This window comes from Arvicanthis niloticus, chromosome 29 (assembly GCF_011762505.2).
Source record: "Arvicanthis niloticus isolate mArvNil1 chromosome 29, mArvNil1.pat.X, whole genome shotgun sequence".
Classification (NCBI taxonomy): Eukaryota; Metazoa; Chordata; class Mammalia; order Rodentia; family Muridae; genus Arvicanthis; species Arvicanthis niloticus.
This window is the reverse complement of record NC_133437.1, coordinates 14,170,864-14,191,232: the sequence shown is the minus strand read 5'-3', so window position 1 is coordinate 14,191,232 and position 20,369 is coordinate 14,170,864. Positions and strand designations below refer to the sequence as shown.

The 20,369-nt window shown below is 39.6% G+C and overlaps 1 protein-coding gene across 1 annotated transcript in view; it reads right to left on the bottom strand.

The window, feature by feature from the left end:
- The window catches only part of Hapln1 (hyaluronan and proteoglycan link protein 1), a 66,157-nt gene extending 48,766 nt beyond the window's left edge, over nt 1–17,391 (bottom strand). Inside the window, exon 1 of the mRNA XM_076927112.1 lies at nt 17,082–17,391. The gene's annotated coding sequence lies outside the window, so the exon portion shown is untranslated. The remainder of the gene's footprint in view (nt 1–17,081) is intronic.
- Nucleotides 17,392–20,369: the final 2,978 nt, after the last annotated feature.

Below are 20,369 nucleotides of genomic sequence, written 5' to 3'. Positions count from 1 at the left end.
TGTTTTGTCCATATGATACCCTAAGGGGGAAAACCATCTAGAATCTCTAGATACATTTTTCAGAAGTTTTGTTTCATAATCAAAGCTTTGAAAACTCCAAAGGAAGAAAAATGTGCCACCCACGGAGATCATAGACGCTGGATCCACAGGTGTAGAAGCAGCACTTTTGTAGTGTGGTGCATTTCTACATTAGGAAGAGTAAATGTTATTCAAAGTGGAATATGCAAGCAGTGGAATTCTCATCAGCTGTTTCCATGGGCTAAGCATCTGTCAAGACCAAGTGAAAGTCTGTTTTAAAAGTGATCGAGGAACACATTGGGCAGTAGAGTCAGTAGAAAGCCATATAATTTATATTTACAGCCTTTTAATTCTGGGCTAATATGTTTTATTGTAACATTTTTAAGGTTTATTAATACAAATTTTTCTATGTAGAAAGTAATATACTCTTCACGAAAGGCCAGTTTTTATCCTGACTTATGATACTGTCTATCACCAATTACCTATTTTTTTTTAAAGAGAAAAGAATGCTGTAATTGAGGTGTTGGTAATGAAGTTGGAGACTAATTATACAAGAATTTATGAGATATACTTAAATATATAACATTATTAATTACGAAGCATAGTCTTCAGATACTGTCAAGACTGTATTTTTAAAATACAATGTGTTTTAATTATCACAATTGTGTTATATACATATACAATTCAGAGAAATTGAATTGTACAAATAAAGAACAATAGAACTATGAAAATGTATCATGTATGCTCTGCTTCTGATCAAGACTGGCAAGCAAGAACTTATCCTACTGCTCAAAACAGCTTCTAAGAAAAAGGAAAGAGGTTTTTTTTTTTTTTTTTTTTTTTTTTTTTTTTAAAAAAAAAAAACAGTGGCTCTTAAGAAATTGAGTATAAAAAAAAAAGAAAAAAAAAGATAGAAAGAAAAAGTGCATTCTAACTGACATGTAACAAGGGAAACAAAACCTATAATAATCATTGTGGCTGCCCAAAGAGGGTTACCATACAAAGGAGGAAGGGAAACTAGCCCAGAGTTGGACAGATTAGAGTGTAGCGGATGATGCAGGAGTCTGGAGATCTAAGGATGCTACAGACTATAGAGCAGCAGTAGAGATTAACAGAGTAGAAGAGTGGTACCGAAAGAGAAGGGATGTGTTTACAAAGTCACCATAGGATGCTCTGATGGGGACTGGACAGGGCTTTATATGAGCTACTTACCCCATGTCCTGGAAACCTTGGCTGCTCAGTACCGGCTTTCAGCAGCCACAAACTCAGTGTAATGTTTGAAGTGCTCTTTTTAAGAGAAGAGCAGGGCTGGATTGATGACTCAGCAGTTAAAAGCACTGGCTGCTCTTCCAGAGGTCCTGAGTTCAATTCCCAGCAACCACATGGTGGCTCACAACCATCTGTAATGGGATCCGATACCCTCTTCTGGTGAGTCTGAAGACAGCTACAGTGTACTCATATAAATAAAATAAATATTAAAAAAAACAACAACAGGGCAGTAGTAATACTATGGTTAAATGTAGCTTCGGTGTTACCTACCATGAACTGAAAAATCCACACACACACACACAAAAATCCTCAAAATCCAACTTAACTACATCTTTGAATATTAGCAGTAATTTTTGCATCAATAGAGATTCATAACTAAACAAGGTAAGATTCACAATTTGTGACAATGGGTAGAATGCTTGTAAGTGAATAATTAAGCAAATGACCAAAATTACCAGAGGCAAATCAAAAGACTGTTTCAGAAATGACACATAAATGGTAGATAAGATCATTAAAATCATATTATGTCTATATTACAAGTGTAGACAGTGAAGAAATTATTGAACATGTTATAAAGAATCACAGAATAGACATTTACAAAGGACCTTGATAAAATATTTAAATATGAGAATTACATTTTCTGAGATGAAATTTTTCGTGAGATTAATTGAAGGTTAAACAAGTCAGGATAAAAGATTAATGAAGTGGAACCTTACATCGGAAATGACCTAAGACACTGAACCTGGAGTGCACAAGACAAGGGAAATGGAGAACTCTGCTCTGAGGCACCAAGTGGTTGGATAAATCTGTAACTATTATTTCAAAGGAGAAGAGCTAGGAGAGGCAAGAAGATGAAAGAAAAGTAAAACATGCATAAAAACAATCATCATTGAGGAAAAATATAAGCACACTTATTCATGGAGCTTAGGAAATCCAAAATACTATAAAAATTTAAACACAGGACATACTAATTGAAACTTTCAAAGGAAAAAAAACTTTGAAGAGAAAATATGCAGAAAACAATAAAGATGACATAATTTTATAAAGGAGTAGAGATGAAGGTAGATTTCTTACCTGAAACAAAACAAGTAAGATGAAAGCGGAGAGTGTTTGTTTTTTTTAAACCAGTAAAAGAAAATAATTGCCAATCTGGAATTCTTTGGCGGGCACATAAACAACCCATCCAAAATGAAGACCACATTAAGATGCTGTCAAGGATGCAAATCAATCACTCAGTGGCTGACATTTCAATAGGTGTTACTAAATCGTCATTGTCTTAGGGAAATAATACTAATATAACCTGGACTGATGGAAGTTGCGAGGAAACTGAATACAGTAACTACACGGGTGAAGGCTTTTATCATCCTATACAAATCTTTAAAATAATAATTGATGCATAGCAACAAATTATCAAGGCATGGCTGTGTTTATAACACATTTAAAACTGAATCATGCACCCAGGTCAAGCAAACCCTTCTCATTTTAAGATTCATATAGTTCACATGAAGAAGCATTATGTTGTCTGGAAGCCAACTAACTGTGAGTTGTATGCTGTAAGTCCAAATGTCACAATATGGAATAATAATATGAAAGAAATACATCAAAAGGAATATAACATTTAAATGGTGCTAAGGTTATTCCAAAGGAAGACTGTAGCTATCCGGATGAATGAACAAAGAACATGAAGGTACATAAAGAATAGTAGCATAGAAGAGTCATATTCAGCCCTATTAATGCATACATTAATTACATGTAAATTGTCCAAAAGTGCCAGTAAAAGTTCAGAGACTGTCACATTGAATTTGAAGAAAAGGCTAAGTAAGAAATATGTTCATGTAAAATTAAAAAAAAAAAAAACACAAATAAATAACAAGTAAATGGTTAGAAAGTATATAACACATTAACGACAGTTTTCAGGAAGCTAGAGGGGTTACATTGAAATCAAACAGTAGATTTCAGAAGAAAACCTATGAAAGTGGGTAATTTACTTATGGAGGTGATTTACTTAGGGAGGTGAGTCCCTAGGACAGTACTACAGCATGCATTCCTAGTAATAGAAGTTCAGGACACAGAAAGTCAGAACTGGTAAACTGTAAGCAGGAGTTAAAACGCTTCCTGTCAATAAATGATTACGTATAGAGAGAAAAATTAGTGAATATGTAGAAAATGTGAGTACTGCAAGTCACTTTCCATAATTAACTTGTACAAAGCATTCTAGAAAACACTGATAAAATACACAATCTTTTCAATATATTCTAGGCAGTAAAACAAGAGTAATGTAAAAGAACTCAAATCATGCAAAGTGTATTGTTGGATCATAGAACTGTGTTTAAGATAAATAAAAAGGACATACTTGGTTGGGCCCCTCGTCTCTCCTCCTCATCCATGCCAGGGTGCCTGGAAGGCAGGGGCGTGGCCACCCAGCCAACCCATAACTTGTCTGTTGTGACCCATGGGGTTCCCTGCTGATCCGTCAGGTCTTCTGCCTCCCCCACACAGCTCACTCTGTTCACAAGGTCAATTCAACCCTTTTCCCCAAGCCGGAGAGGGTGGCTGGTTCAATGTAGTGCATGCCCTTCCCGTCTGGTGTGTGCAGGCGTTGGACCCCATTTTAGCCTTGGTTTGGGCCTTGAGGACAAACATGAGCCTGGCTGAGACCTGTCTTAGTCACTTCCGTATCAGAGTGACTCAACAGGACCTGTTTAGCCCTGCCTCTGCTCAGCTATTGCTGATACAGAGCTTTGCAATTGGCAACTGTCAGTCACCCCATAGCCTCCATCACCCTTCCCCATCCCCTACGTCATCTCACCCCTCCAAAACATCTTCCTATGCTCCAAGTTTATATAAACAAGAGGTTGTTACATTAACGTGGAGTTCCTGCTTTGACAAGACTCCAGCCAGGTGTGTTTCTTTGGGCCAACAACATTCACCATCAGCTCCGGAGAGACCCTGCGGACCGGGACCTCTCTCTCCTCTTGCCTGGACCTGCTGGCTTTAAGGAGCTGACAATACTTAAAATAATCTGCTGTTGGGAGGATTTAAAGAATACAAATTAAAACAAAAACAAAAACAAAAACCCTCCAGTGTCAAAGAATAGACTTAAAAGGTTAAAAGGTTCTGTAATTATTTTGAACTGAATGAACACGCAGTATACTGTGTTGGGGAGATGCTTCAGTCAGAAAATGCCTGCCATGCAAGTATGAGTATGTGAATTTGATTCCCCAGAGCTCACACAAAGGTGTGTGAGCACATGCCTGCAATCCCAGCGCTGGGTGGGAGTATGAGCTTGGTAGATGTGTCTCTGGAGCTATGGGCCTGTAGAACTAGCCATGGCCATTAGTTTCAGGCTCAGTGGGAAAATTTGCATCAACAAATCAGAAGATGGAGTGCCTGAGCTCCCAATGTTTATCTGTCAGTGACTTAAAGAGACCATTGTCAGATATCCTATACAAAAATAAACTGCCCAAGGGGATGGCTCATCGAATTTCTGGGCAAGCCTGGTTAGTGATAACGTGGAACCCTGGAAAGAAAGAAGAAACTCCACCAAGTTGTCTGACCTGCACATGAACACTGTGATACTTGCGCGTGCGCGCGTGCGCGCGCACACACACACACACACACACACACACACACCACAGACACATCCATGAGCATACAAATAGTACTAATAAATAAAACTTAAGGAGAATAAACTTCCCAATGATTATTTTCTATTTTTTAACTTAGAATAACTTCAGATTGCACTTTAAAAATGGATGTGAGAGTCTGAAGATGCATTTAGAATTTTTCCTGGCTATGGTTAGGGCCACCCAGCAGCTGGAAGCAGACAGCCAGAAGAGGGCTGCCTCCACACATGTCTCCATCCAGAACCTGCCTCAGGCAAGGCTCCTAGACACCCTTCTGCCTTGAAGACTGCTTTGAGAGAAAGCAGGTGGGGCAGGTAAGCCGTACTGGGATAAGGTCACATCAATTCACTGGTTTGTGGCCTTTATTAAGCTGGAAAGAAAAGCTCCTCTTCTAAGTGATAGTTGGTGCTACTCATTGTGTCTGGAGTCTTTCACTATGGAGAACTTCGTGACGTTTCCGATTTTGTCAGCAGTGTGGTCTTCCACACCTGAGGGCTGATTTCTCAATGTGTGATGATCATCTTATTTAGATTTTGTAGTTCTACTTTCTTTGACGTTTGGGAAATCATAACCTATTATTTCTTAAAAAATGTTTCTGCTCCATCTACCATGTTTTTCTTTTGAGAAGCCCATGTCTACATGCCTCATGTTTTAATCCCGCCTCCAGCCCATTGTATCTTTCATGAATTATTCACATAAGTAATTCTAGCTATGTTTGTTCAGACTTATTTTTCCAGTTTTCTTATCACTGCCTTAATATGTCTAAAATTATGGACTGAATTTGTAACTTTAGTTGTTACTCATTGTACAGCTTTAGACTTTTCAAGTCATCTTACTTTTTTTAATCTTGTATTTTGATACCTATTCTATTAAACATATCACATAAAGCCCTTATCTAATAACTGTAATATTTAGATTTTCTATGGGTCTACTTCTATATTCTGTTTTGGTAGCTTGACTTTTGATCATTTAATCATGCCTGTTACGGGGGCGTGTGATTATAGATGAGGCTTGAGAAAAAAAACTACAGCCAGGTCACTGAGAAATTTCAAACTGTAATAAGTTATTTGTTCCCAATTTTCTTTACAGTAGAAAGATGCTGGTGAGATTTAAGTGTGAAACTATCATATTTTACATTTTATAAAAATTGCTCTTACTGTGACATGAGAGAATTAGAACCAAGAATGGAAACACTGAACCCAATGGATAAGGTTTGCAGGAATTCAACCAGAAGGGTGTGAGTTGCAGGGTGAAATTTATGCTGGTGGAGGCAGAAGAGCTGTGTACACTGGGAGATGCTTATGGTACAGAACCAACAGGGTGACTCTCAAGCTTTTACCCTTAGCAACTGAATGGAGATAAAACGGCACTGTTTACTAATGGAGCTAGATTGGGGAGGCCAGATTCAGGAAAAATGAAAGAGTTCCCTTGGACTTGATGAGTTTGAGATGTATGCATTTTGTTAACAGAGATGGTTAGATTCTCCAACAGAAAAACCTGAGAAGATTTTAACACCTGAGAGTTGTCAACCAATGGGTGAGAAGGGTGTGATTTGTGGGAATCAATGGATGCACACAAAGACTGTGAAGAGTGAGGGCAAACTGAGTAGAGGCCATTAGAAAACAGATAGTCCATAAATAATTAAGTCAAGTGGGTGTCACACTTAGGAGAGAATAATACTGGTCTTGTGGAATTAATTTTTTATGAGACTCAATTGTTGCATAAAATAGCTAGCTTTTCTGCTGACTCCCTCTCTGGTTTCTCGAAGTCTCACCAGGTTGTCTCTTTTCCATACACTCTTGGCTCTGCCATTCCATCCACTGGGAGGTCCCTAGCAGATCTGGCCATAAATCGGTACTGCAGTCTTGCATCCTGAGACCTGTGAATTAATACGTTTTCTTTCTTTCCAAGGTCAAGCCTCGAATATTTTTGTTACAGCAACAGGAAAAGCCAAAAACATTGGCTCTGAAGGAAAGCAATTCCATTAGTTGATGCTGCAGAAAAGACAGGGGGCCTTGGTGGGGGGGTGGGGGGAGTAGTGTCAGCATTTCCAAGATTCTCTTGTTATCTGGTTTCCAGTGGCCTTTCTCCCAATAGAATGACAGTGGGAGGAAGGGAGAGTCCCCATCCCCCTCTTTTTTTGTATTTTAAACAAAAATTCAGGTATGATTAAATTCTAATAAAAAGGGATGAGCAAAGTCTGAGACACTGAAGATGCAAGAGAGGGAAGTCAAATCAACAGAGAGTTCTCTGAGAAGACTAGAAGAAATAAACTACACTGCTCAGGAAACAACAATCTTACCCACTTAAGACCAAACAGATCTTCAAAAATTTGTTATTATAATTGATGGAAACATATAGGGGTTGAGTCCAGGGGCTAGTTTTGATGTGAAGGTGTGGGAGGGCTTCGTTTACGTAAATACTGTTTTTAGCATGAATCAGATGGAGGCTTGGGCATCTGCACTTTGAGCTTAAGGAAAAGGATATCCATTTTGGGGGGTGGCGGGGGGGAAGTATTTGTAAAGAAATCCGATCAGTCTGCATCACAGCAGTGTCTGGAGACCTGATTCCACCAAGCTGCAGAGCTTAAGCCTCTTCAGGATGAGTTACCATTGTATTGGCATAGTTTTAAGGAGATGGATGGACAAACTGTGATGACAATAATTTGTCTGGCAGATCCTTTTTCAGGCAATAGGCCAAGGATGCAAAGGATGCTGGTGAGCAAGACTAACAATGCAGAAGGAAGGACGGGGGGTAGGGGGGAATGAGCTGAGGGTCTCGAAGTCTGACGGTGTGGGGAGGAATGAGCTGAGGGTCAGCGCAGTCAGAATGAGGCTTCAGTCACGCTATGAACCAGTAGTTGAGAACTCTGAATTTTCTAGCCTAAGTGATTGAAATTATGATCATTTTAAACTTATATATCAGTACAATGCCTTCTGGTACATTTTTTTTGTTGTTGTTTATATTTCTTTTTGTTTCAAAGGTATTGTTATCTTGATTTAGGATATGAATGAGGGCTGGTTAAAAAAATGAAGTAAGGAGATCAATTCTGAAATTATTGAGTTCACAAAACTATGTAAATCCATGTTAAAAGTCAACTAGCCTGAATATTAAAGAAAATACAAGTAAATTCATCCATTTTCTATAAATTCGTACAAAACTGAATGATCTTTAAATTAGTGATTATCTTAAAAGTGATAAAACAATTATCTTAAAAAAGATAAACTCAGAAAGTATTTGAGCTATGTTCTTGGCACTTTCTTGGTTCTGTAGTTCATGCATTTGGGGAAAAACTAAAACTTATTAGTCGCAGATGAGACTGTATTGATCAAGCAAGTTATTAACCATTTGTTGTATTGGGCAATCCCTACAAGAACCACAAGGTGGCAGCAAAACAGCAAAATAGTCAACAAGGGAGAAATGCTCTTCCAGATCTGTGCTGTTAGAACATTTGGGTTTATACTTCTTGTACCTTATATAATTTTATGATTGCATCATCTTCTTATGGTCATTTTGTCATGTAATTATTTCTGACTTGCAAAAACTGTGAAATGTGAGTACTAGTTAATACACACTCAAGGCTCATGACAGGACAGTTAAATCTTTTCTATAAAGTCATGTCTTAATACGTTACAATTTGACAATTTTACTTGGATCAAGTATTTGTTTGTTTGGGAAAGTGTGCTGTTATGTAGTTCAGCTTACCTTGAACTCACTATCTTCCTACATCAGCTCTCCTAAGACCAGGGATAATAAGCATAGGCTACCATACCTGTTTATTTATTTTCAATACAATATTCTCATTAGCAAAAACTGTTTAGTTCTGGAGGGCTGGTCATCTAAGCATTAGATTAGCATACTCAATGCTTTTATTCACACAAATACACACACACACATGAAACACAAACACATTCAATAACTTTAGAAAGTGTTCAGAAGCATCATGAAAGGATTTATGTGTGATAACCTCTAGTTATTCCCAGTGAAGGTGGGGATGACAGTTTTAGCCAGGAAAAAAAAAAAAAACCCAGAACATTCAGTTAAATTTGAATCTCAGATGCACAAGATATTTTTGTTTAATAAAAGAAGTATGTGTCATACAATTTTTGGACCTGCTTATGTTAAAATTGTTCAGTTATTCATTGTAGTTTATTTGGTAATTCGTTCTGGTAAAGAAATATAACTTGTTGAGAAGACAAGAGAAATTAAGCATTATGGACTCTACATTTGACTTAAAATTTAGAAGTCTTGAGAATCTAGGAACTAGTGAATGGATTGCTGAGTGTCCCTGACCTACACTCCATCCTGTGGGCAGTTCATTCATATGTCAAGGTAAACATTGTGGGTATGGTTAATCAAACACTCTGGTGATTACCATCTGTGCCACACATGGGTTGCTGATTTTTAAACAACAGAATGCAACAACATATATTTAAAGTTAACTAAGTATTGGATGAAATTGAACAAATGGCTACAATGCAGGCATTTTGAGGTCTTATTCAGACTTATCATTATGACAATCTGTCATTAGAACATCAAGGCTTGGAAATGCCACTTTAATTTCATTTAATTCAGCAAACATGCCAGGCATCTTGTCTGTGCAGAGGGTTGATGACTTCGAGATGTGGGGATTGATGAAATACTGCTTTTCCTGGTGTGTTTTTATAAAATCAAGGATATGGTGTGGTAGGAGGGGGTACATCAGGCAGCCCATGCTGAGGCATCCCTCCCCTGAAGTTCCAACCTTTTAGTACAGTATATAGTATATAGTATATAGTATATAGTACTCTACTATAGAATAGAGTTTATTTGGCGGCAATGGAAGGAGAGAGAGACAGAGACAGATTCAGAGACAGAGAGACAGAAGAGGAGAGAGGCTGGCCAGGAACGTGTGGAGAGGGGAGGGGGAAGAGGAGAAAGGAGGTGGGTAGAGAAGAGGCAGAGTCAGAGAGAGTCAGAGAGGCCAAACAGTCCCTTCTATTATAGCAAGCCAGCCTTCCTGGTTGTTGCTAGGTAACTGTTGGGCGGAGCCTAGAAGGAATGCCAACAATTACCCAGCTCTAGGAACATTTACAGTGGATAAGATAGAAGCGAAGGCCTAAAGGATGCATCCAGGTTGTGAATCAGCAGTGGTAGGCTTGCCTCGCATTTGTGAGGCCATGGGTTCAAACCTCAGAATCCAAACAAACATGAAGCAGTCTGCACAGCAGGACGCTCTCTGCCAGTTTCCCCCTGGGATCTAGCTTCCCCTTGCTCCCTGAATGTGCTCTCCATTCTTCTAAATGATGTTTTTAAATTAACAATTTAATGTTAAAGTTTCAAAATCTCCATTTCCAGCCTGACGTCTGCCCATGACGTACACATTAATTCAGTTTGTTTGCCCGCAGAAGTAGTTCCTAAATTCCACTCACATTTTCACCAAGAGTATTTTATTGTCTCAGGCACCAGCGTCCGGCCTCTGATAGTTGTTGACTCTTGAATCATTCTCATCTTCCTAGAATTCTTTCCCTAACTCAGTCAGTGCGCCCTCTAGTGCATCCTCCACTGCAGCCTGCAATGCTTATTCTCCTGCACCCTCTCCTGCACCTTCTCCTGCATCTTCTCCTGAACCCTCTACTGCATCCTCTCCTGCACCTTCTAGGGCAAAGGCCGCTGAACTGATTCCTCTAATCCAGGGCCTTCCACCTGCGAGGAGAGGAGAGGAAAGTGCTCTGCCACCAACCTTCTATCCCCATCCCCCACCGAAACCCTGTTTTATTTTTCAATTTAGGTGTTTACTGAAATTATTTAGAGAGTTATTGCAATTTAAGCTTATTTATTTTTAAATTTATTTAAAAAAATTAAATTTATTGCTATAGCAATTATTTGAATCTGAGAAGAATTTACAAATTTGGCAGTGATGGAGAAGACTACCTATGAATGAACAGAGTCCGGGACCGGCCTAGGATCAAGAGAAAATTAGGTACTGGAGGGCAGGTACTGCCCATGTTGAGAGTCCTCAAGTGGGACGACTCATAGTCAGGTACCCTATGGCTCAGCTAGATCAGCAAGTTTGCTCCTCTAAGTTCTAGAAAGAAAGAGGAGGATGCCAGGTCTCCAAATCAGGACCATCAGCCTTAGAGAGCAGATGGCAGGCTCTCCTTAGTGTCCTGGCTCAGAACAGGGTCTGAGAGTGAACATCAAACTACAGTGGCATGCTCTAACAAGTTAAAAAAAAAAAAAAAAAGTCTGTAAACTTCAAGTGCAGAAGTGCTGTCGCCAACGCCATCTTCTGGCTTTGGCAGGCACTGCATAAATATGCAGACCTGCATGCAGGCGAAATCCATACGCATAAACTTTTCAGAAAGTACTTAAATGAATTTAACACACGTAATAAAATAGAACCATCATTTTGTCTTGTGTTAATCAAGCCTAATTTTGTACAGGGAAGGCAGATTTATTTTTTCTGTGATATTTATTTGTTTATTCATAGTATGTATTTCACACAGCAGAAAGACTTCACTCAGTATCAGTGTGACACATTTTCTAAATGAATTGTACCTAATCCTAAAACCTTGTAGAGCTGAACGATGTTGGCTGTGACCCATATTTTCAACATGATGGCTGCTTCTCCTGTGTGTACCTCCACCTATTTCCTTCCAGCTTCATAACTCTGTGGACTGTATATACTAAACCTTGAATATACTATGTATACTACTCTCTCTTCTCTGGATCTATAGGCTGTCATTGGAGGCCCAAACAGTAGAACTCACATTTCTCTGAGTGCTCAGTCCCTCAGGGTCACAACCAAAGCTCTTCAGTGAAGGGCAAGGGACTTAATGCTAATGACATAGTGAGCAGGAATTCCCAGCAGGAAGGGCTTTGGATGCCCTGGGGGTAGAAGTGGAGACAGTTTTTGCTCCAATTCCTGGAAGAGGTAGAAAGGAGAGCTGATCTGGCTCAGCTCAAAGGGTCCAGTGGTCAACAGGAGCCAGAGTTCTTTGAGGTCTTACAAACAGGCCTGGAGGGCACTCTCACAAGGAACAGACAGTGTCAACTCAGAGATTGAAGACTCTGAAATTACCCCCTTCGGGGCAAGCAAGAGATGCCTCCAGATGCTTTAAATTCCTTTACTTAAAACAAAACATTTACTTTAAGAGATAAAGGGCTTGAAATGTAGACGAGTGAGGAGAACTCTTTCATTCTTAGATGTAGTGAAGAAGTCAATCAACTAGATACAGCAACTGATACCCTGGGAGTGGGAGTGTGTTGATCTCAGTTGTATACCAAGGGTTGGAAAGTTTGGATAAGTGCAAAGAAAGGAGACACAGGAGATGGGGAAAGGCAAATCCCACTTCTTTGGCAGATTTGAGTTGTGATTCATGACATGTGCCACCTGCCTTCTCTACTGATCTGAGAATGCCTTGCACTAATTACTGTGTAGCGCCTAGCATGAGACTTGCCTGGTGCAAACCATGTACTAACTCTCCCTTGCTCAGTCTGAATATTAGGGGCAAAGTAGAGAAGAGCACAGGTACGCAGATACAAGTTTGTGTTTCCTGTTAGTCTGAACAACATATTGTCAGAACCCCAGGCCTTCTAGGGTTCCAGGTATCATGGCTATCTTCTAACTCTGTCTACACTATCAAGCACCACAGCCCAGAAAGTTGAAATGGAAATGACTTTTAACGATACAGCTTCAAAATTGATTCTACACCAGAAGGTATCTAGATCTTTTGGCTTGTTTCTGTTACTCAAAATATACTTCAGGATTCTGTAATGCGTTAAGCCCAGTACCATCAATTTTGACATTTTGATTATTTTATAATGGATTTTCCTAATGTAAAGTGTGGGGCAGAGTTGTAGTGTATAACACTGCTACAATGCCTGATACAGCAAGTGCTCGGTAACATTTTTTCTGACTGAAAAGATGAATGCTTGAAAGGGGTGATCCTCAAAGCAAGAACAAGAAAGGGTCATGTACATAGTATGAAGGCTGAGATCTAAGACCGCTTACAAGATTGTAGAAATGATTGAATTCAGTTGCAGTTTCCAGGAGTCAGAATTTAACAACCAACAAAATAACGCTGAATTTGCTTCAGAATTCTAGAACTAGAAGGTAGAGGGGAAGATTTTGTTACCCTGATGGAGCAGAGTCAAACCTTTCTCTGATTTATTTTTATCCTTTGGGCTTTTTGTTTTATGTTATAAAGAGCCTCCTGGTCTAGGGACGGGCTTGCCTAGCATGAGTAAGAGCCAGAGATTAATTTCCAGTGTCATGACAGACAAGAGTAAGCAAGCAAGCAAACAAACAAACAGATTTTAAAAGAGGTGAGGTGTCATTTGGCATAAAAAAAAAAAATCCAAACCAATCCAAACCAAAACCCAAAGGCTTGGCTTTCTTTGGGAAACATAGCTAAGCATCTTAATTCCACAACTCACCCTCCCCATCCCCTCGAGTGAGTTAGGACATCACCCAGAATTCCGAACACACAAACCAGCCACCTCACACTATGTCAGAGTTGCTCCAAATTCCCTCCTAGACAATCTGTCTGCCCAGCATCCTGAAGGCACCAGTAGACTTCAGAACTGTAACAGCTTTGTAACCCCTGATGGAACTTCTACACTCAGGGTACCTGACTCTCAGGTAGTCTCTTCCCAGCATTCACACTGAGTAAATACAGGATATCATGGTGGCCAGATAAAGTATTGACATTATTTTTGTCTTAAGGATAAAGACCCATTGCTGGCCAAGGATAACACATCTCTCTTTACAGGAGTGAGGGCCCTAATTCTCTATTCACCTCTGTTCAATTTAGACTCCATTTTGGTGACATTCATGAAAGAGGACTTGGTGAGTGGGTGGTTTTTGTCATTGTGTGGGTCCCAGGGCCAAACAAGGAAAAACAGGAAACCCAAAAATCATAACTCCTAAACAGGAGGGTTCTTGTTTCATGATGGCAGGCCTTACTATGCTTGCCTAGTGCATCTTAGTGGCTGGCTTAGCAGGTGACACATCAGATTTTTGTAATGAGGCACTATACTTCCCAATTGGACTTCACAACTCATCTTTATTAATTTCCATTTACCATTAGGTTGTATATCTTGAACAGAATCTGTGGGAGTAATAATTCATATATCTCTTAGAGAAAAGATGTTTCAAATTAAGAGTATACAGAATGAACCTCCAATGAAAGTCTACTGTCCCTGTCAAACAGTGTTTCTGCATACAAACACGCTTGTCGAGGAAGATTTTTCTGTCATATGAACGTCACAAAAGCAAAGTCTCTGTTTTAAAATTTCATATAACCAATAAGGATAGATAAACTTGTCCTCTATAGTAATTAATATCATAAAATATACCTTATACCTAAAAGCTACCTCGACTACCCTTGTCCATCTATTAAAAACATAAAGATTATGCAGGAAAACTTTGTGGTGTCTCTGTTAATGCTTTAAACTATCAATTTCCTATCCAGACTTAGTAATAATAAAATATACAAAAATGTGTTTCTATTTGAGAAACTAGTTTACAATAGCGTTCTTTCTACCTTTCCTTGAACTGTATGATGATATCTCTTTACATTAGATGTGATTTGTGTAATTAAACTGTCTCCTCTAGAAGGCAAAAAGCTGACAGTTAATAACCAAATGCGGCCACTGGGAATTCAATAAACTGTTCAGAGAGATCTTGATTTTTAATCTACATGAAAATTACACTTGTTTTGATTTCTATTCTTAGCATCCACTCCATAGTCTGTCATACACTTAAGGGTAAAATGTATCAACCAAACAAATGAGTCAATTTTTATGTAATGGACTCAAACCAGTGAAATTTTAGAGCCTGTTAAGAAAGCCTTCTGTATATATCCACTAGGTGGCGATAAGGGACCGTGCTTCACCCTAAACTTCAGTCCCGCCCACTCATACAGTAGATGAAGAGCTGTGTTATTAATTTATATCAACGTACCCTCGCTGCATCTAATATTTGCTTAATCAGATGTTTCCTCTAATCCTGCTCATACAATATTGATTAAAATCTCTAACATAGTCATATTCTGTTTTTTCCCTCCTTACTTCCCCAAACATTTTGTTACCTTTTGAATGACAGGGTAAGTAAATTTAAATGACATAGACTAAGTGATGTGGTTAGTAGTAATGACTGCAGGTAGTTGAGAAATTAATTGGAAGCAACAGAAGACTATGATGTAAAAAAAAAAAAAATGTTTCCAAATTTGCCCTCGGCTGCTACTGGAATTTTAATTGGTGGGATACCATTAATCTTCAAACTGTAATCTGGAAAAATGTTCGTCTAGGGAAAAAGGAAATGAAAACTGGTATTTTCTGAAGGGAGCCATCTCCTGAATATGATCTGTGTTCATCTTTATGAAGATGAAGACAGTCCAATGTCTTTTTTAGGAAATACCAGTACTCCACACCCAAAACGCTAAAAGAGAGGACTGTTCAGAAAACTATAAGGTATTTTTCTGTATACTCTAGATGTATTTATACTGGATGTGTTTCTTGCTCCCAAAGGAAGGAAAACGAACTGAAACCGCTAGGGACATAATGGATCGATTCTTCTCTGTGAAGGTTTCTTCAGTACTTCTAAATTAGTGTCAGTCATCCCTCCCAGAGACAGAGCCTTGTTGGAAGTAAATGGCTCACTTCATAAGAACACCATGTTCCTCCTCTTACAGAAAGCCAGGGCCCACTGGGCACTCCTGTTTGGAATACTGGTCTCTGGGTGGGTTCCTGCCATGGACCACTGGTCTTTTAAGATAGTGGTCTTGTTTCTGATCCTTCAATTAGCCTTCAGAAAATTTACTTTTTATTTATTTATTTTTTTCTATTTCTAAGCAACTTACAGTTTATTAAAGAAGCCACTAAAAGAAAAAAAGGAACTAAAATAATTTCATCACTTAGCTGAGGCTTTTCATTTATATTCATATATGATCATTATATATCATATATGAATAGATATCCTGTATATATATGATAGTACTAGACAAGTCCTTTGACAAACATTCTGTTTTATTAAATATAATGAAAATACTCTTATTCAAATAAATAAATAAATCCCTGATGATATATTTTCATTAGATAATAGTTCTACCTTATATCATTAAAATGTGTATAAATTACTCAAAAGTTAGCGTACTGAAATAATCAAATAGAAATGGTTACCAGAAACTACATTTGGAATGAATAAATATTACATTTACTAGGAAATTAATTCACAGACTTTATTTCTTAATAACCATTAGGTTCTGAGCAGCCAGCCAGGATGTTTGATTTCATGACATCACACTGGACCACTTACGGGAACATTTTCCACCCTCAGACTCCCCAAATGTACTGGCTACTTTGTGTACTTTTCCAGTGATAAATGAAAATAAAACAACTTATTTTCAAATGAACAGACTGTATTACTTGGACACAACAGGCATATTCAGCAGAAGAGAATAATTTAATCTAACCCTCGGAGTTCAGGTTTGCTTTCATTAAGGAGTAGCTTGAAAATGTAAGTAACTCCTTTAGGCAACTTTTTAAAAAGTTTTCTTAGCAGCTACAACTTGAAATACTTTTTAGGACATTGATATTGTTCATTGACATCATTCTCTGCAAAAAAGGCAATGCATCATAATGATCTGTTCTTGATTTTAAAATTACCCAGAAAGACCTAGCCACACTATGATGTTTCAAAGGCTGTTAATCTAACAGGTATTAGCTATGACTGAAGTAACTTTCTTTTTCACGTAAACCTATATATCCTCTAAGACAGAAGTCATAACTCTGGGATGGACAGTCTCATTCAACAGTTCATCCTCCACTCTAAACTACCCTTCTCTCATCTCGGCTGCTATAAAACTGCTTGTTCAAATACAGATGGAAAAGCCACCGCTTGGAACCATGTGCCTCTCAGATTAATAGCAGCAGTTGCAAAAGCTAGGAAAACTTGAGTTAATTCTTTCTTCAAGTCTAGACTGAACCTGTTTATTGCAATGATATTTTACCTGACAATAAAGTTTAAAAAGTGGAGGTGCTATGTTAAATACTGAAGAAAATAATAAAATTTGTTTACTAGGTACATACATTATATGCGCGAAGTTCTGAAATACATAAGACACTAAGATATATCTGAAAGAGGGGGAAAACCCCACCAAAAAGAAATGATAGAACTTTTACCTTGTCCTGAATTCCAGTTCAGAAGCTTCCAGTCCCTCTTAGCTGGGAGTTGGAGATGAAGTGAAGCTAACGCTCCTCCTGACCTTAAGTTTTTCTCTGGGCGAGTGCGGTGTGGGTGTGGGTATGGGTGTGTGTGCTGGAGCGCCTGTGTGCAGAATGTCTCTCTGTGGTGCTGGATGGCAGAGGTCCTGATCCGAGGATGAAGGAGGCACTTCTCACCAAGAGCAGAAGAAAAGCAAAGCGTCACCAGGAGGCTTCTCCTCCCAGATCCTCTAATTACAGCTTAACTGCACTCCATGCAAACTTCAGGGGGGAAGGGAGGGGCAGCTCTGTGCCCAGACCTTGTAAAACAGCAGTCTCTTAGATGACTCCCTCTTCTCAGATCCGGAGGATTCAGCTCTGGAGTTCAGGAAAAGCAGCAGGCCCAACCACAAGCCCCCACCCACACCAGGCCTCCTGCTCCCTGTCTACTCAGGGGTATAGCCACAGGAGATGCTGTGAGGGAACTGTGGAATGAATTGTAGTCTCTACTGACTCGCCTACACAATTTGTCACCTTGTAGTTTTAGTGTCCAAGCACGGGAGAGGTCTTTCCCTTATAGACACGTAAGACAACAGGGCACCAAACTTTTACCCAAATTGCTTGTTCTGCCCAAATTGTTGGCTGCTGGACTCAGTATCAGTGTTGGATTAAATGTACCCACAACTGCTATTGTGTCTTTAGATGATAGTGCCTAAGAACCTGAGTTTATTTATAGAGCAAGGAATGCAAGGGGGAGTCTGGGTGGGTGGGGTTGGGTTATAGATCCACACTCAGGATTAGAACCAGATGTCACAGGACTAGGGCGCGCGCGCGCACACACACACACACACACACACACACACACACACACACTTAAAATAACCACACGGGAAGATGCTGAAACACGCGGGAAAACGCCTCCTGAACAAATAGACATTTATTTATAACTCGAGGGAGCGTATATGGGTCCATTGATTCCTGCCTTGAGTGGCCAAGGGGTTTGGAGAGGAAACGGCTTCGCGTTTCAATAACAGAGCCACCTTTGATTGGGCCTAGGAAAGGCGGAAAAGAAAGAAAGAAAGTAACACACTGCAGGAAGCAAAAGGCTGCTGAAGGGGCTGGAGGAGGGAACTGATCTGGCATCTGGGCTGAGGACGAGCAAACAAGCTCTAGGGGCCCACAGGCAGGGAGGAGGAGAGAGTCACCGCCTGAGAGCTTGCATAGTGCGGTGGGCGCGGGCCTGGGCAGCATCCCAGGCACTCTGCGGTCCACTGTAGGTAGCCAGGGAGATCTGGATCGCCAGAGAGAAGGCGAGACTGGTCACTTCGGGACCACAGCTTGGGGGCTGAGGGGCGCGGGGCGGGTATAGGGACCAGGGGCAGAGAGACTGGTGCCCAGACTCTCGGCAGATAAGGCTAGTGAGGCTGGCTGGAAGGAGGGTGACTGGGGACTCCTCGTAGGGTAGGTGACGGGGCAGAAGCGCTGCTGGGGGTAGAGGCTAAAGATCTGAGTCCTTTGGCTGGCAGAGAGCGGCGCTACTGTCTTGGAGATAAAGCTTAAGAGGTGCTCTGTGGTCCCGGCTTCCTCCACGACTCCACAGGGAGGCAGGGAAGGCAGGGAATGTGGTGGTGGCACATCTGTCCCGCCTTTTTTCTTGGTCTCAAGATGTCTTGCCTCCAGGAGTAACCCCCACCCCCACCCCCCGACTCCCAGCCCGTTTTGGGGTATTTAGGTGTATGTGGAATAGACTTTATTTATTTCTCCACTTTATGTAAAGACAGTTACAGTATTTTATTTTGTAAAGACAGTTAAATTTGACATAAAATACTTTAAAGGGAAGCCTTTATTCAACAGGCAACCACATACCTTCCTTGCATCCCCAAACCTGGGCAAAATACTTGCCTTCCTTTTATTCTGTTTCTCCAACCAGGGAAGAGGCTACAAGTTTTGCAGTTTTATGTCAATCATTTGGTGGTTCCTAAGACAGCTGGTATTTAAGGTCCCACATTAACTGCCAATAAAAATAAAGCACAACTCTGCTTTTTTTGGCTAACAAGACTATGCAATTTCTTGAAAACGTCCAGGGTAGTAGGTATTTTAAAAAGCATAAAAGAATTAGATTTAAAAGCAAATATAGTACAATTTTTATATTAAAACACCATGCAGGTAAGGCTGGTGGTGAGTGGCTGTGAAATTGTATAAAACAGTTTCAAGAGTACTCTTGCGCCTTCAGATTTAAAACGGAATTTCATGCAGTTGCCTGAAAGAAGAAAATCAGATAGAATGGTTCAGGATGGCTTGCTTCTCTCTCTCTCTCTCTCTCTCTCTCTCTCTCTCTCTCTCTCTCTCTCTCTCTCTGTTCTATTGTATATACACATATTTCAACACTGTATCAGGGAATTTAAGTCACTCTTGTCTTATCACATACGACATTGCTTTGCAAATTAGTCACACCGTGAGAAGTTACACTAGAATTTATTCATTTATTTTGTACTATTTCAGGTATGGCCTCATCAAGTTGAGATAGGTTTTCAGGAATGAAGTCTCACCACTGCTACTCCCGAGAATCCTTATCTGTCCTTCTCTGGTAACCAGTCTTTGCTGAAGGGTCAATAGTCTTTCATACCACAAGTATCTCCCTTGTGGAGAGCATGTGTCTTCAAGTGTTGTTCAGGATTGTTTGGGTTGATGTTATATACAGTGAAAAACATTTAGGTCAAGTAATTTGCATTCTTTTTTCTAAAAGACTGTGTGTGTGTTTAATGAATGTACATCAGAAAGATTTTTTTGTCAAGGTACACACTATCTAGGTCAACTGTTCAAATTTCACATTAGAGCACAGCCATTAAACTTAGGTTGAAATAGCTACAATAAGTGTGCAAATAAATATAGAACTGTATTTTCTTCACTTAAAATACAGGTTACAGGGCTGGGCAGTGGTGGTGCATGCCTTTAATCCCAGCACTTGGGAGGCAGAGGCAGGAGGATTTCTGAGTTCGAGGCCAGCCTGGTCTACAGAGTGAGTTCCAGGACAGCCAGGGCTACACAGAGAAACCCTGTCTTGAAAAACCAAAAAAACAAACAAACAAACAAACAAAAAACCAAAAAACCAAAAAACAAAAAACAAAAAAAACAAACAAAAAAAACCAAAACCAAAACCAACCAAACAAACAAACAAAGAACAAAAAAAGGTAAAAACAGGTTACAATAGTAAAAATCATAAAAATTGGTAAAAATCATAAAAATTTAGATGATATGAATATCTGT